Source organism: Lactuca saligna, chromosome 4, assembly GCF_052625555.1.
Source record: "Lactuca saligna cultivar CGN05327 chromosome 4, ASM5262555v1, whole genome shotgun sequence".
Taxonomy (NCBI): Eukaryota; Viridiplantae; Streptophyta; class Magnoliopsida; order Asterales; family Asteraceae; genus Lactuca; species Lactuca saligna.
In genome coordinates, this window is record NC_136420.1 from 68,357,103 (window position 1) to 68,374,324 (window position 17,222).

Below are 17,222 nucleotides of genomic sequence, written 5' to 3' on the forward strand. Positions count from 1 at the left end.
CTCCAAGATAGAGCCAAAAACTGTAAATGTTGGACTTGATCATTCTAATTGGGTTCAAGCAATGCAGGATGAGCTCAATGAGTTCAAACGCAACAGAGTTTGGAGGTTGATTCCCACACCGAAAGATGCCTCTGTTGTCGGCCTAAAATGGGTGTTTTGAAATAAGCTGGACAAGGAGGGGAATGTCATTCGTAACAAGGCTCGGTTGGTAGTAAAAGGTTATTGTCAAGAAGAAGGGATAGATTATGAAGAAACCTTTGCTCCAGTAGCAAGGTTGGAATTTGTTAGAATCTTTCTTGCATATGTTGCTCACAAGAACTCCGTAGTCTTCCAAATGGATGTCAAATGCGCTTTCTTGAATGGAGAATTAGAAGAAACCGTCTATGTTGAACAACTGCCTGGTTTTGTGAATGAAAGATACCCCGATCACTTCTATGTGCTGGATAAAGTTGTCTATCGGCTAAAACAAGCACCGAGAGCCTAGTATGAAACACTAACTCGCTTCTTAAAAATGTCAAAATTTAAACAAGGTTCGGTTGACCCAACCTTCTTTCGTAAGAAGGAAGGCGAACATTTGATGATTGTTCAGATTTATGTTGATGATATCATCTTCGGCTCCACGAATCCTAGCTTAACAGCTGAATTCAGGAAGATGATGGAGACTAAATTTGAAATGAGCGCAATGGGTCCAATTAACTTTTTCCTTGGTTTAAATATTAGACAGGGACCAGAAGGTATTTTTATAAACCAGGAGGCATACACCAAGAACTTAATAACGAAATTTCGAATGAAGGGTGATTCAAAAGTGAAGGTTCCTATGGCATTCAGCACTAAACTAACCCCATCTCTAGAGAAACCTGTTATGGACATAACACTTGATCGACAAATGATAGGGTCTCTTATGTATCTGACAGCTAGTAGACCAGATATTATGTTTTATGTTTGTTACTGTGCCAGGTTTCAAGCCAATCCAAGAGAACCTCATATGCTTGCTGTGAATAATATTTTTCGATATATGAAGAAAACTTCATCTCTCGGTCTCTGGTACCCTGCTAAATCAGGATTCTTCATTCAAGCCTTTTCTGATGCTGATTTAGGAGGATGTGGACTGGACAGAAAAAGTACTACAGGTGGATGCCAATTTCTTGATGGAAAACTTGTGAGTTGACAATCCAAGAAACAAACATGTGTTTCATTGTCCACAGCCGAAGCTGAATACATCTCTGATGCATCTTGTACCTCACAAGTGGTTTGGATTCAAAGTCAATTAAGGGACTATGGATTAAGTATGAAAAAGATTCCTCTCTACTGCGACTCTGAAAGTGCAATAAGGATTTGTCATAATCCAATGCAACACTCAAAAACTAAGCACAATGTACTTAGGTATCATTTCATCAAGGATCATGTAGAAGACGGAAACGTGGAAGTTTACTTTGTTTGATCTGCTGATCAACTGGCTGACATCTTTACTAAAGCCTTACCCGAAGCAACCTTTAACAAAATCTTACAAGGCTTATGCATGATGGAAGGAGAGTCGGTACCAAATCTTCAAATCTCTCATTAAAAATTAGACAACCGAAATGGACAGACCGCTCGGTCTATTTCGGCTCTCGAATTTTAGGGAACATAAATGGACAGACCGGTCTGTCTATCTCTGCTCCGTGATTTTCTGGAACAAAAATGAACCGAATGGTCAATCTATTTCGCTTCTCTCAGATAAGGTTTCGATTGTATATTTTTTACATATCTTTTGTTTGCTTTGAACTTTAAATATTTTATCTTTCTGTTTTTATTCTTTTTCAGAAAATTTCAAAAATCCAAAAATATTTTATCTTTCTGTTTTTATTCTTTTTCAGAATATTTCAAAAATCCAGAAACATTTTATATTTTTTGTTTTAGTATTACTTTATCTATCTCGATTGTTTGTTTGGTGTTTCTCTTTATTTTTCTTAGGTTAAATGGGTAACAAGAAAAACCGACTACGGATCTAAGGCAGATATGATTTAATTTCAACATGAACTAGTTAAGGGTCCCTAGAAGCATGCTGCTGCATGTCGTCTTAAGCCTCTGTGATCTTGAGTAGGCCTTAATGATTTGATCTATACCTATCGTTTCTTCCAAATCAGGCTAATTTATGCTACTCGGTATAGAGCTACCTTACTCTTCTCATATGAGTGAAGAGTTTCTCTGCTCTGTCAGGATTATCTAGTAGAAGGTACATTCGGTCCTTAAGACACCTCTTTACATTCTCCATCTACTTTCGGTTCACCAACGTAACCCTGGAGACTCTCGGTCTTTACCACTGAGGTTTATGGTTACACAACATCTGTGTTTATGATCTTAGATACATATACCATGTGCTGAGTGAAACCCAAAATCCAACACCAAAAATGAATTGACGGTGAATTATACATTCAAGATTTTACTGGTTACCAAAGGAAATCTCTTTTTATTTTTGAGAGATCTTTATGAAATTGTCTACAACCAAGGCATTTCTTCCCAAAAAGGTCCAGTTTATTTTTTTTTTTTTTGAGATTTCCGATTCCAATATAGTCACTAAAATAAAATATCCAACCTACCAGTTCAACAGACCGTATCGGTCTCACAGGTACTTCTTCCAACGATCGGTTTTATGTTAAAACTTGAAGTTCGGTTGAACACAAGCTAACCTGAACCTATTATTAAAAGAAGCCTTTCAATGTTTCTTAACAAACAGTTGATCGTATTTTTCGGGAAACCACACAAGCACTTCAAGTCTATCTTGACTTTGAAGGAAGTGAGTCTTGCCCGGAATCCTCTGCTTTATGTCTCACAGACATCACTCACATCCTATACACATTTAATTTATTTTTTTCTCTTTGTCACACTTATGCACGAAAATTTTATTTTCCAACATTCTAGGTACTGTTTGGTATGAGTTTTGGTTATCCATCGTAACCAAACAAGGAGATATATGGAATTTCAAACGCCAATTAGAGATAAGATTTAGGTGCGTGAATTTGATCCGTTTCTAAACCCATGCGCGCTGACGTAGTCCTGGGAGTAACCATACTGTCACACATCACACTTTTTCAGGAGATGTTTTAGTAACCTCATCATCACGATTTTCTCTCTCCAGGCAACGGTATATAAAGGGTTGAATGGGTTATTTGTCATTTACCAGTCTCAATTCTCTCAACGTAAACAACAAGTAAACATTGTTTATCTTCTTCTTCATTCATCAATGGCGACTTCTTCATCTGCACATGATCAGACCGCATCATCTTCTTTGCTCACCATAAAACCTAACCAAAACATGATCATTGAACTTACTCCGTTCTTATATGATCCATACATGTTACACGTTGTGGAATGCTTGAAATATTCCCCCTGGTTTGAGCCCTAACCCAAGTTGAAGCCGTTCCAATGTCGCTCTTATCACAAGTTTATTCTTCGGCGACATATGACAAGAACAAGGGTCGCATCTACTTCACCATCCACAATAAGAAATCTTCGATTTCAAAAGTGAAGTTGTGTTCACTCCTGGGCCTTGCAGTCGATTCCTCCATTATCTCACTAGATTTCATCACGACGTCCCAACTGTTCTCCATGATGTACGAAATGGGGTACACGGATGTGCTTACAACGATAACAAAGGTGAAGAAATCCTGTTTACCATCCCAATGGAATGGTTTATTAACCCTGTTAATTAAGGGTTTGGCCGAATGAAGTGGTGGTTCCGATACCACCAGCAAGGGGTTTCTTACTCTTCTTTATGACCTCTACAATGGGATCAATCTCGACTACACCTTCATCATCTGGTCTCAAGTGGTGCAGAGTCTAAACACTTCGACACGCCATTCAGAAATCTCTTGTGCCCGTTTTTGAACTCTGATTACCAAGAAGGCTATCGATTCATTGGAGATTCCAATCATGAAGGATGCTCTTCTTGCTACGATCGCAACCTTCCATACAAAGAAAATTATTATTTCAGATCCAAGTAAGTTTCTTCACTATGGAATGATTCCTGAAACAATGTATAAATGTGATTCAAAACAGAGCAACGTCCTGGCCGGTTATAGAAAACTACCTCCTCTTGGACCGAGGGTTCTAACTCCAGAGCAGCAAACTGCCCTAGATGCATTGGAGAAACCAATAAACCGAGGAAAGAAACCAACAAAGAAAAAGGAACTTGAGGAACCAAAGGCCAAGTCCTCTAAGTGAAAATCGGATGAAGGGGACTCTTCTAAACCGCAAAAGAAGAAGATAAAGAAGATGGCTCGTAGGCCAAGACAACGCACTTCTCCAAGAACAGAACCTGATGCTGAAAAACCTGAGGAAGAGGAAGTACATCATGACTCGCCCCGAGAGCTCACTCCTCCACGCTCCCCAACTCCACCAGAATCTCCAAAACAAACAACACTTCCAACTCCTCCTCCATCACCAAAACAGAAAGTTGACCTCTCTGCTCCTGCTGTTACTCCACCAGTTCTCACAACAGCTATGCCACATTCATCACCGAGTGCTTCTGTTCCTATCTCAACTATACCATTATCAAATCCACTTGTAACCAAATATACCACAACTACCATTCCCAAACCCACAGTAGAAGTCAATGTATCTGATACAGGGGCTAGTATTGTGACTGAACCGCCAGTCATCAACTTACCACCTTCACCAACCCAATCCTCCGATTCTGCAGCCACTCTTGGGGGAGATGATCGAGATTTTGATTCTACCTACTACAACCCTTATCGAATTCCATCTGAAGATATAGCTGATGCTTCTGTCACAAGTCAGCAGATCCAATACATTCATGAAAAGCTGGATAAACTGCTTGCTGATAGCAAAGCTTATGTTGGAGTGGTTATTAAAGCTTTTTTGGAGACGGCTCTTCAACAGTACACGGATGCCATTGATAAATCTACAGCGGCTGTGGATGAGTCTACTTCTACTTGTCAGAAGGCCACCAAGGAAGTTTCTGAGGTTATTCATACAACTCAGATTTTCCTTGACTCTTTAAAATCTCATCCTGACACCAATGCAGCAAAATATCAAGCTTCAGTGAATTCCTTCTCCAAGTCTCTTCGTGAAGAAACTGACAAAATTCAAGCTGTTTGAACTGAGCTTCAAACAGAAACCACCTCCTTTTTACACTCTGTGGACTCTCGGTTTGATGCTCTATCTGCAAATCTAGCAACTGAGAGTGCCCTGAAGGAGGATCTAGTCAAACAGCAGGCCACTATTGACATATAGAAGGTGCAGCTCGCCCAGGCAGAGAAGGAAATCTCTCTGTTAAAAACTCAAAGGGCGGTGTACAAAAGTTGTGCAGGAGATGTTAAGGATATACTGACCAACTTGCTGGAAGCTCATGATCCTATCCTAACCTTGACAATTCTAAAACATCTTCAATCCAAACTCCTACCTGCCATTTCCATACTTAGCGAGATGAAGGGTGTTTCAGAGGGTTTCATACCTCCAAAAAAAGGGGGAGAGGGTGGTGTACAACAGGTAAAAACAGAACCGAAGGTTAATTTAGCTTCGGTTTCTGAGCAAAAGCTGAAACAGAAAGAGATTCATATTCCAATTGATAGTGATACAGAAGAAGAGACTATTGCAGATGCTCTCAATAGAAAGAAGAGAGACAGAGAGTTGGATGAAACCATGAAAGTGGCCAGAGAGGCTGAAGAAAGAGAGAAGAAGAATAAGGAAGTCGAAGAGGCCTTGCAGTGCAAGAAGGCTCTTTTTCCGAAATGGGACAGAGATACACTTATCAATCAGGCGATTAAGTTTCCATCTGTCTATTGGTTGGAACCAGTTGCTTCGTTTGACTGTGAAAACTCTAGAGACTCACAGTTTGACATGCCCATAACCAGAAAAGCATTCACTTTCCATTTCTTTGAGGCAACTGCCGAGGTCCCATATCCACATTCTAAGGTTGATAGAGAGTTGATAGATTTTTATTTGAAGAATGGTCAACCGCAGTACTTAACATGGAGCGAACAGAAAATTACTAAAGTCAAGGTACTAAAACCTTTATCTACAGGGAGATTTATCAATGTCAATTTGAAGATCAACCGTGGTTCAGCAAACACGAAGTCTTTTATCTCTCTGGCAGATCTTCCCAACCTTAATCCAAACGATTGGATTCTGCTATACAACATTCTGCTCTCTAATCCCAGGGAGTATGAGCCGATTCTTGAACACATTAAAAGAATGTTGGCCTCCTATATTCATGAGCTAGCAACCATGGATCAGGAGATAGCTAAGGTTATGAACAGAAAGACTACTGTGAAGTCGACGTCTAAGCCTAGTGATGTGAACAAAATGAAATTGGGGCAAATTGATTCAACAAATCTGATAGTTATGTTCACTAAAGGGGATAGACACAAGTTTCTGTTCGCTTAGGTTGATAAGCATCTGTTTTCAACAGATTGCTTGGAGCATATCATAAATATCATTCATCGATGCAAGCAGCACTCAGTGGCTGATAAGAAGAACTTCACAGACATGCTTCGGTGGTATATTACGTTTCGACATCATATTCTGGCCATTATACCGAAGGTCTTTAAAACCGTGAAGAAGCCTTCTGTTGTTAAGAAGGAATGAAGTTTTTGCTCCAAGGACGCAAAGGGGGAGATTGTTGAGTATATTTGTGTTGCGTCTTGGGCTAAGTGTTTTGTAATCCGGATTGGGCCTGTCCATCCGTGTCTATCTAGATTAGTTACGTAGTTATCTAGATTGATTGCTAGGGTTATAGTATATATATATATATATATATATGCATGCATGTATGCGTATATTAATAAATTTTTCATTACGTTGATTTTTTAACCCTAAACGCCTCTACAAATTGAAGTTCTTTATCGAGCTCTTTTGAGGTGTTATTGCATTAATCATTCGACACATTCAGCACAATACTTGTGTTCTTATTACGTTCTTATTTTATATCTTGCTTAGAATCATACGATCCTAATAGAACTTTGTTCTAACATTTTGTAATACTATAAAACTACATTCTTTCTATGCATCTTACCTTTAATTTCTCATATAGACATTATGGTAGGATATCCTCCACATCAAGATCCCTACTTCCCCGGTCAAGGGAATAATGGGTGGATTGAAGAGGATCTCGAGGAACATTCAGAGGGTACAAACTTAGATCCAGAAGTATACAATCCACTGTGATTTCCCTGATATTTTCCCAGATGATCTTCCAGGAGTCCCACCTGAAAGACAAGTCGAATTTATAACCGACTAAATACTTGGAGCTACCCATGTAGCTAAGTCTCCATATCATCTTGCACCATCAGAAAATATAGGAACTATCCATCCAACTGAACGAACTCCTTGATAAAGGTTTCATTAGACCAAGCTTCTCATAGTGGGGAGCAACGGTCTTGTTCGTGAAAAAGAAAGATGGATTGTTTCACATGTGTATAGACTACAGGGAATTGAATAAATTCACTATCAAAAACCGGTACCCTTTACCATGGATAGATGACCTCTTCGATCAATTTCAAGGGGCAAGTTTATTCTATAAGATTGACCAGAGATCACGATACCATCAGCTACGAGTCTAGGAGGCTGACATTCCTAAGACTGCTTTTAGAAATCAATACGGTCACTACGAATTTCTGGTGATGCCCTTTGGTCTAACGAATGTACCTGCAGTATACATGGAACTGATAAATTGTGTATGTCGACCTTACTTAAGAAAGTTCGTTATCATTTTCATTCACGATATACTAGTCTATTCCCAAAGTAAGGAAGAACACAACCAACACTTGCGACAAGTCTTGGAAACCTGAAAGGAAGATAAATTGTATACGAAGTTCTCAAAATGTGAATTCTGGATTCGAATAGTGGAATTCCTAGTTCATGTAGTCAGCAAGGAAGGGATACTAGTCTATTGAAAACTAGGCGACTCTACGAACACCAACAGAGATTCGCCAGTTTCTAGGTCTCGTTGGCTATTACAGAAGATTCATCCAAAACTTTTCAAATATCGCGAAGCCACTTACCACTCTGAATCAGAAAGGTATAACCTTCAGCTGGAAGGAGAAACAAGAAACTGCTTTCCAGAACCTAAAACAAGCTCTATGCAGTGCACTGATCTTGTCCCTTCCAGATGGGACAGAAGATTTAGTAGTTTACTATGATGCATCAAAACAAGGGTTAGGTTGCATTCTTATGCAACGAGGAAATGTCATATTTTATGCATCGAGATAACTTAAGAACCACGAGGTCTACTATAAGACACATGATCTCGAACTAGGAATTGTGGTTTTCGCTTTGAAGATCTGGAGACATTACCTGTATGGTATAAAATGCACAATCTTTACTGATCACAAAAGCCTCCAACACACTTTTGATCAGAAAGAACTAAACATGACACAATGATGTTGGGTGGAACTACTAAACGATTACGAATGTGGAATTCGTTATCATCCTGGTAAAGCCAATATAGTAGTTGATGCCCTTAGCAGAAAAGAATACTCAGGACGTCTAGTAAAGTCGTTAACCATGGATATCCATTCATGTGACATCCCCAAAATCACGGCCAGAAAAGACCGGTTTGTTTATGCTTTGTTTAAAAATCAGAGTAACATTTCAAATAAAAGTGTTGCGGAATTTGTCCCAAAACAATAACATGATAAAGATTTATCAAAAGCATTTCCATAGAAATGTATTTCATTAAAAGACTCGGGATGTCATGTTCGTACAGATCAAAAGCATAAACAGTACAATACAAGCCTTACTACATTATTTCATATCTACAGGCCTATATCCGTAATCTCTCATCCAAACATCATATATATGCTCAAGCGCCACTACCTGTAATACATAAAACTAAGTGGGTCGGGCTTGGGAGCCTGGTGAGCACATAGGGTTTTCAACCCACAATAAATAAGTTTATTAATTTCATCAATCAACAATAACCCGATTACCCGTTCCCATTATCCTCACTTTACGTCCCTAAACACCTATCATAAGGGACCTAGCCTAAGGATCATCATCGGGACGGACACTACTGCTAAGGGGATTCCTCAGCAATAAATGTCCTAATAGGCAACCATGTGGGGGATGGAGTACATCTGGTGAGCACACAGTTCAAATAAACACACAGTTCAAATAAACACCTACAGGTTGCGAGCCTGCTAGTGTTCCACTGGACTGTCTAGAAGAGTCTGTGGTCGTCATCTATACTCCGCTAGATGACTGGATCAACAACAACATTATCGAGGCCTCTCATCATTTTATCACACATCACCTATTACATCTACCCGTGTTTTACCCCAACATTTTCGTAGATATAAAATACATATACAGTTTAAATCATTGAAAACATGTATAACAACGTTCATCTAGCATAGATAGCAAGTATTCAGATAATATGCACACATAGCACGTAATTTATATAAAATACTTCATATCTATGTGTAAGTTGAAAGTAACTATGCACTCACTTGAAAAGGTGGTGATTCCGAACTCAGACAGCGCTTCGCTTCTTAAATAGAATTTTCTTCGACGAAATCTAGTATTATTACCACTAGAGTTTAGTCTATTATTCGCCGAGACTAATTAATAGTCTAGCTATTATTATTATTATATAAGCGTTAAAAAAATACTTATATAACCCATAATAATATCCCAAGTATTTATTATAAGTTCATAATAACAATACTAATTTTAAATATAAGCTATATTAAAATAAGGTAAGCAGAATTTACTTACAAGGGGGTTTTAGCTAGGAGTCGGGCTCTGCAGGGGCAGAACTTCGTCGCTGAATCTTTCTAAGAAAGATTCATGCAGCGCTTCAGCGCTCACCTTACTATACTAAACTACAGAAAGAGAAGTCGAATCACGAGGGACCGAAATGCTCGGAGGATAAGGAGAGAAAGACTCTTGAATCAAGAGAATGGTGCAAGAAATATGAGAGCTCAAGGCTCTTATTTATACTAATTGAATTTTCAAAAACTACCCTCCATAATTACTTAATGACCTTTTAGTTATATAAACAACTAAACACCCCTCTATAATACTATTTTAAATGGATTTAATGATATTTGTACTAAACTAATGTCGAAAGAACTCAACATTAGTCTTATAATGACCGCATCGTCGATACCTTTCTAATGATATATACATATGTATATATATGTGTACGTATACATGATTTATACTTTATTTTAATACGTAAATATGTTATTATAATTTGTAACTCGTTCATATGAACTCCGTTTTTGACGTTCTTTATATCCACGCGTAGGTGGAGACGTACTCTACAACTTTTGTTTAGACTCCGTCGGCTAATTTTGACTTTATTTTTGAAGTTATATTTTTAACAGGCCGGGACAGGATTGGTCTGTTCAAAATCTCATAACTTCTTCATACGAAGTCAGATTTGGGCGTTCTTTTTATCGATGTTCTTAGTTTAACATATTCTATGACTTTTGTTTAGATCGCTAAGGCTAAATGTTGCTCTATCATAAATTCACTATTTACGCTTCCCGGTATCGTGTCGGTTCTGTCGTGAAACTTCGACGGGTCATAACTTCTTCGTTATAACTCGGATTTCGGCGTTCCTTATATGCACGGAAACCTTGAGACATATTCTACAACTTTATGTAGAGATATCGGGATTATCTCACACTTTAATTTTGACGCTCAGTTTTATTCTTTATTAATTATACATTTATAATTAAATAATAAACACATAAACACACATAATTCACATAATACTCAAATATTTCACCTTTATTACTTCAAAAAGAATTACAATGGTTGACCGAGACTATTACATTGACAAAAATGTTTAGCCCGGAAACCCGGGCGTTACAATTCACACCTATCCACACAGATCAAAGAGGCTCAACTTGAGGCCTTGAAACTCAAAAATGTGACAAGTGAATCTTTAAGAAGAATGGAAAAGAATTTAGAAATCAAAGGTGATGGAGCCTGATATCTCATGAACCGAATCCGGTCATCAAAGTTCGGTGGGTACAGAGAGGTTGTCATGAATGAAGCACATAAAACACGATACTCTGTTCACCGGGGTTCAGACAAGATGTATCTGGACCTTAAGAAACTTTATTGGTGGCCTAACATGAAAGATGAGATTGCTACCTATGTGGGCAAGTGTCTCACTTGTAACAAAGTCAAGGTAGAATACCAAAAGCCTTTGGGTCTACTGCAACAACCAGAAATCCCCGAATAGAAGTGGGAACAAATTATAACGGATTTCATAACTAAGTTACCCAAGAAAATGGGTGGTCATTGTACCATTTGGGTAATCGTCGACAGATTGACCAAATCTGCACACTTCCTGCTGATTAAAGAAACTGAAAAAATGGAGAAGTTATCAAGGACGTATATTAAAGAGGTAGTCGATTGCATGGTGTGCCAATATCCATTATCTACGACTAGGATAGTAGATTTACCTTGCGGTTTAGGAAATCACTACAAAGGTCCTTGGGAACAAATATTGACATGAGTAAAGAATACCATCCTTAAACTAATGGGAAAAGTGAGAGAACCATACAAACGCTTGAAGACATGTTAAGAGATTGTGTGATAGATTTTGGTAAAGCTTGTGATACTCATTTACCACTAGTTGAATTCTCCTACAACAATAGCTATCACACTAGCATCAAAGTTGCACCCTTTGAAGCTCTCTATGGCCATAAGTGCAGATCTCCTCTGTGTTGGGCTGAAGTGACAATACTCTAATCGTTCCCAAAATCATCCGAGAAACCACATAAAAGATTTTACAAATCCAGGAACAGTTGAAAGCTTCTAGAGATAGATAGAAGAGTTATGCGGACAAACGACGAAAAACCATGGAATTCCAGGTTGGTGACCGTGTCTTGTTAAAGGTATCGCCCTGGAAAGGAATGATATGCTTTGGCAAAAGTGGAAAACTAAGTCCAAGGTACATCGGACCATTTGAGATTCTTGCTAGAATTGGTCCGGTTGCTTATAAACTCAAACTACCGCATGAACTCAGTAATATTCATTTCACTTTTCACGTCTCAAATCTCAAGAAGTGTCTATCTAATGAGACTCTTGTAATTCCACTTGATGAAATCAAATTAAATGAGAGTCTACACTTCATAGAAGAACCAGTGGAGGTTATTGATAGGGAAATCAAAAGAACAAAACAAAGATGTATACCAATAGTGATGGTTCGTTGGAATGCCAAGCGGGGACCTGAATTCACTTAGGAACGGGAAGATCAGATGAAATAGAAATATCCATGAGTACTACTTTAGAAATAGTTTCGGGACGAAATTCACTCTAACGAGGGGAAAATGTAACGAACCGTTATTTTAAATCAATGTAATAGTTTAGATTAACTTGTAACTAGTTTTTAAAGTAATAAAGAGAAATTTTTTTGAACAGTATCTGCATTTACTTATTTGATCATCACAATATGACATATGTGAGGAAAGTCGTAGAGGTCGTGACAAGGATTTCAGAAATATAAAGAACATCGAAATCTGAGTTATAATGAAGAACTTATGATTTTTCTATGATTCGACATAGTAGTACACAACCTGAAATTCAAAATAAAGATCGGATGATTTTTAGCCGACACAACCTAAACGGGAATCGAATGTGCCTTATAAAGGTAAAAAGACAGACAAAAACGGATATCGGATAAAGAAGTTATGAACTTTAACGGACTTTTCCTGTCCCGACCTGTTAAATATATAACTTTAAAAATAAATTAAAAATCAGCCGACAGAGTCTAAACAAAAGTTGTAGAACATGGTCTCATCTACGCGTGTATATAAAGAACGTCAAAAACGGAACGCGTATGCAAAAGTTACGAATTTTTGAAGTTCAAAAAATTGAAGTTCACCCCGCGTACTCGCAAGCTAGACCTCAGATTGCCCACATCGCCCTTACCCTCGCATGTAACACTCAAACTAGTACGCCCCGCAAATGAGACGTACGACCAACGTACTAAGGTTTACACTAGTACACCCAATGTACCAAGAAATTACGCTTAGCGTTATACTGGACCTCAGCCCCCTATAAATAGGATGTGAGGCCTTCGGGTTTTGTTTACAAAATTCAACCTCTCTCTTTCACATTTAACACCATTTCAAGCTACTTTTAACCCCCTGAAGCCTAGAATACACCCTCGACACCAGAAGAAAGCTAAGAGTCCTAAAGCCCTCGAGAAAATCATCATTTTCAGTCGAAACTCTGCCCGCGTAAAACCCAATTTTTCATCAAAAACTCTCAGTTCCATCAAGAAAAATCATTCCTAGAAAAAAAACGTTGCCCGAATCACCACTCATGAAGTGAGTTCATACCCCAACTTTTCCATAAATTTTCACTGTTTTAGGGGGAAAAATACAAGTTTTAAACACAAAAATATTTGTGTGATTAAATATAAATGTTTTCAATATTTATTTAATAATTATTGTCATTGAAATTATATACTTATATATGTATAAAGTATATAATTAGGGTTCAGCAGACTTAGAATTGATGATTTGACTCCATTTCCTATTCCTTGTTTGGTTGTGGGCTTGGAGTAGAATTATTTATTTATCTGTCTGTTTAATCAAAAATTATATAAATATTATATTTATATAAGTATAAACTCATGTGTTAAAAATCAATAGTTTTCAAATAGTTTTTCAGTTGACGATTTCAATACAGAAACAAACATATAAAGTATAATAGCTATAGTTTATGATTCAAGCATACTATTGTACAAGTTTAGCTTACAATACAGAGACAAACTACAAACTATAATAAGTATAGTTTATGATTCAAACATACTATTTTACAATGTTCATATTACATTACAGAAAACAAGCATATAAACTATAATAGATATAGTTTATGAGAATAGCTTACTGGTTATCTAATACAAAGTAACTTTTCATTATCATGCACCTAAGCATCAATATGGTTTTTGTGAGACATTGTTCAGTTGCTTTTCATTTAAGCAATACTATTAAAGTTCTGTTATTATAACTAGAATCTCTGGACAGAGAGCAAGACATATGTGTATAGATCTATACGGGATTGACAATCCTGCACTCAGAATGTTCGTTAAAGTTAGGCTAGTATGCCTACGAGTGACAAATTTCGTAATAATTACGATGCCTTCAAAGCGTCATATCAGGCCAACTAGTCTTAGTTTGGTTATAATAACTTACAAAAAGATATTAAACAATATGTTCAATGTATAAATAATTAAACCAAGGAGTACGAATATAAAGTACTAGTTTTACAATAATACGATTTACAGTATTACATTACAATTCACAATTCCAGCTGGTGGAGCCAGTCACACTCACATTTACTGGATTTTCATAGAGTATAATTACAAAAATTGGAAAACAGTCTTCGTATAGTTTTATTAAGAAATAAAACTATGTTACACTATTTCATAGTAGAACAATACTTACACGTAATGGTTTTGTGGTATTAAAACTACATTTTAGTAATATTAGAAAATATTGGATTTTCTGGAACAATAAACATAACTACTATTTTAAAGAAAACGGATGAACTCACCAACTTAAATGTTGATACTCTCTTTTCAAAATACTTGTATTCTCAAGGAACCAGTAGACAGCTACTTTCCTAGGATTTTTAAGAAGACATGAGCTTTGCAGAGTCATGTTTTCTATCTTTTGTATATATCTCTTTTGGTGTCAATATACAATGATTGAACACACATGTAAAACTTTTACTTTATTATAAAATGATTGTTGTACTTTGATTACTATAATGCATTTGGTCTGATACTTAATATGAAGTCCTCCACCACTGGATGTTTCTGCAGCTTCAGTTTGGGGGTGTGACAATCGTGGCAATGTGAACGGTTGACCGTATACATCCTCGTATTTTGGACTTATGAATTCTGGGAAACTCTGACAATGTGAATGTTTTGAAAACTATGTTGAAAGAGATTTTGATTTTTAAATAATGTTTTAGGAACAATGGTTTTTGTAAACACTTCTATAGAAAAAGGGTTGTTTTGAAAAGTTTAAATTTTATGGATGTTACATTAAGTATGGATTTACTTATACAAAGATACATTTTGGCTTTCAAAGACTCTTTGCAAAGATAGTTTTAACTATTGTTATACATGAAAAGATAACACTTTTAGAGTTATTAAAAGTATTACTCTTGTTAGCAGAAAACCTGTAGCTCTCACCAACCTTTTGTTGACCCTCATAACAACATGTATTCTCAAGAAATCACTAAATAGACATTCAAGACGGATTCAATTACAGGTGATGTGGTTTACTTCCTGTTGTATTATATTCATATTTTTAAGGCAATTCATGTATTATTTTTATTTGTAAAAACTTTGTATTCAAATATCAAGATGGAACACTAATATTATATTTTTTTTATTGTTGTACATGTGCAATATAGTTAGTTTAATTGTGATCCATGAACCTAGTCGCATAGCCCAGCGTGCTCCGCTGCCTTGGCCGGGATGTGACTTAGTAGTTTTCATATTATAGGTATATCCACTAGCTCTCATGGGTGATTTGGAAAGATAAACTTCATTTCAATTTTAATTGTCTCTTTTCATTGAGGTCTAATAGAGGAATTGTATTCCTTTTTGAAAGTTTGAGTCTTTTACTCCATCATGATCTATTTCTTCCTCCATTTTTCTTTACGAAATGCCCAATTGTTTTGGAGCACTTGTCTTTTATATATCAAGACATGGAAACACTTTTCAAAGTATAATGTCTTTGTTGATTCCATTATTATGTCTTTATTTTATAGTCGTGTATAAGAAAACATTAAGCACTATTGTTTTGTGGATAACCAATAAAGACGCAACCAACAATCAGTATCCAATATTTACAACCTTGGGGTTAGGTAAAACAACATTTCAGAGGCACCCCACATTTGAATGTATTTGTAATATGGTCTTATAATCGACCATAACTTGGATGGTGTTTTATTCGTTTTCTTTTGGGGTACATTATGTAAAAACTAATTAGCTGATAACAAAATTTCCCCCCACACCGAGGTTGGTAACCTAAAACTTAACAACATGGCATTCATCATTTCCTTTCAACGATGTCATTTGTTGTAACGAATAAGGTGAAATAATATCATGTCTTATACCATGATCCGCACAGGTGGCCTTGAGGACCAACCTAGACAAGTCAAAGTCCCAACCAAACTGAGAGCCCAAAAATCCATGTTTCCCCTGACTAGGTACACGTGACGTACTCTGCATGTATGCCAATCATACGTTGGTTTTAACCCGGATTCGGGGTTTTGACTCAATACAAGCAACGTACACGGGAGTACACCCAACGTATTGGTCTGTCATCCCAAAACCACCTGCATGACTTATTCCATTAAGACTTAACACCTAAACCTTAGATCCAAGCCATGAGAAACGTCCTAAGCCACAAAGTTTCAAACTTTATGCTTTTACATGCATGGATGGGGCTTAAAACACGAATGTCCATAAGCACACTTGGTTGGTTCCTAACACTTACATGGTAGAGGCTTAACCATCAAGATCTAATTTTTATGACGCAAAACACCTCTAAGAGCTCAAAAGGACAACTCATATGGATTTAAGTTCCTTAACTCCAAGAATCCAAACTATATGACCAAACGATGGCATTTTCCACCCTAAAACTATATCTAATCATGAAATGGTCAAGGTTCAAACTTTATACCTTCAAAGAGCTAGAAATGGTGCCAAACTTTTGGATCTATAAGCTCCTTCCTTGCCATTGCTTCTTCCCAAACTTGCTTCTTCTTCAAAACCAACAAAGTTCACAAAAATCTCCAAGGTAAGATCAAACAATCATGCAAGAGGGTTAGGGTTTGAGTTTGACACTAAAAGGACAAGGGAGGCTGAGAGGGTGTAGATCATGAGGGACTTAAAGTCTTTAAATAGGGTGCAAACCCTAAAAATTAAGGTTTTCCCCTGCCATGAGTACGCCTTGCGTAACCTCACGTATACCCAACATACGTGGGCGATGCCTGCAACCAAGCTTTAGCTAGTACGCTAAGCGTACTCCTAGAGTACACCCCGTGTACTAGCCAGAGGACCAGCATTGAAAAGAGTTGAAAAAAATGGGTTAAAAAAAATCTTACAAGATCCAGATGTTACAAAATCATTTAAACACCAAATGCAATTATTTAAACTTACAATTTCCAGAAAACATTTATGCCTCTTGCTTGCACAAAATTCAAAAAATTATAAAATAGCCAAAACTATT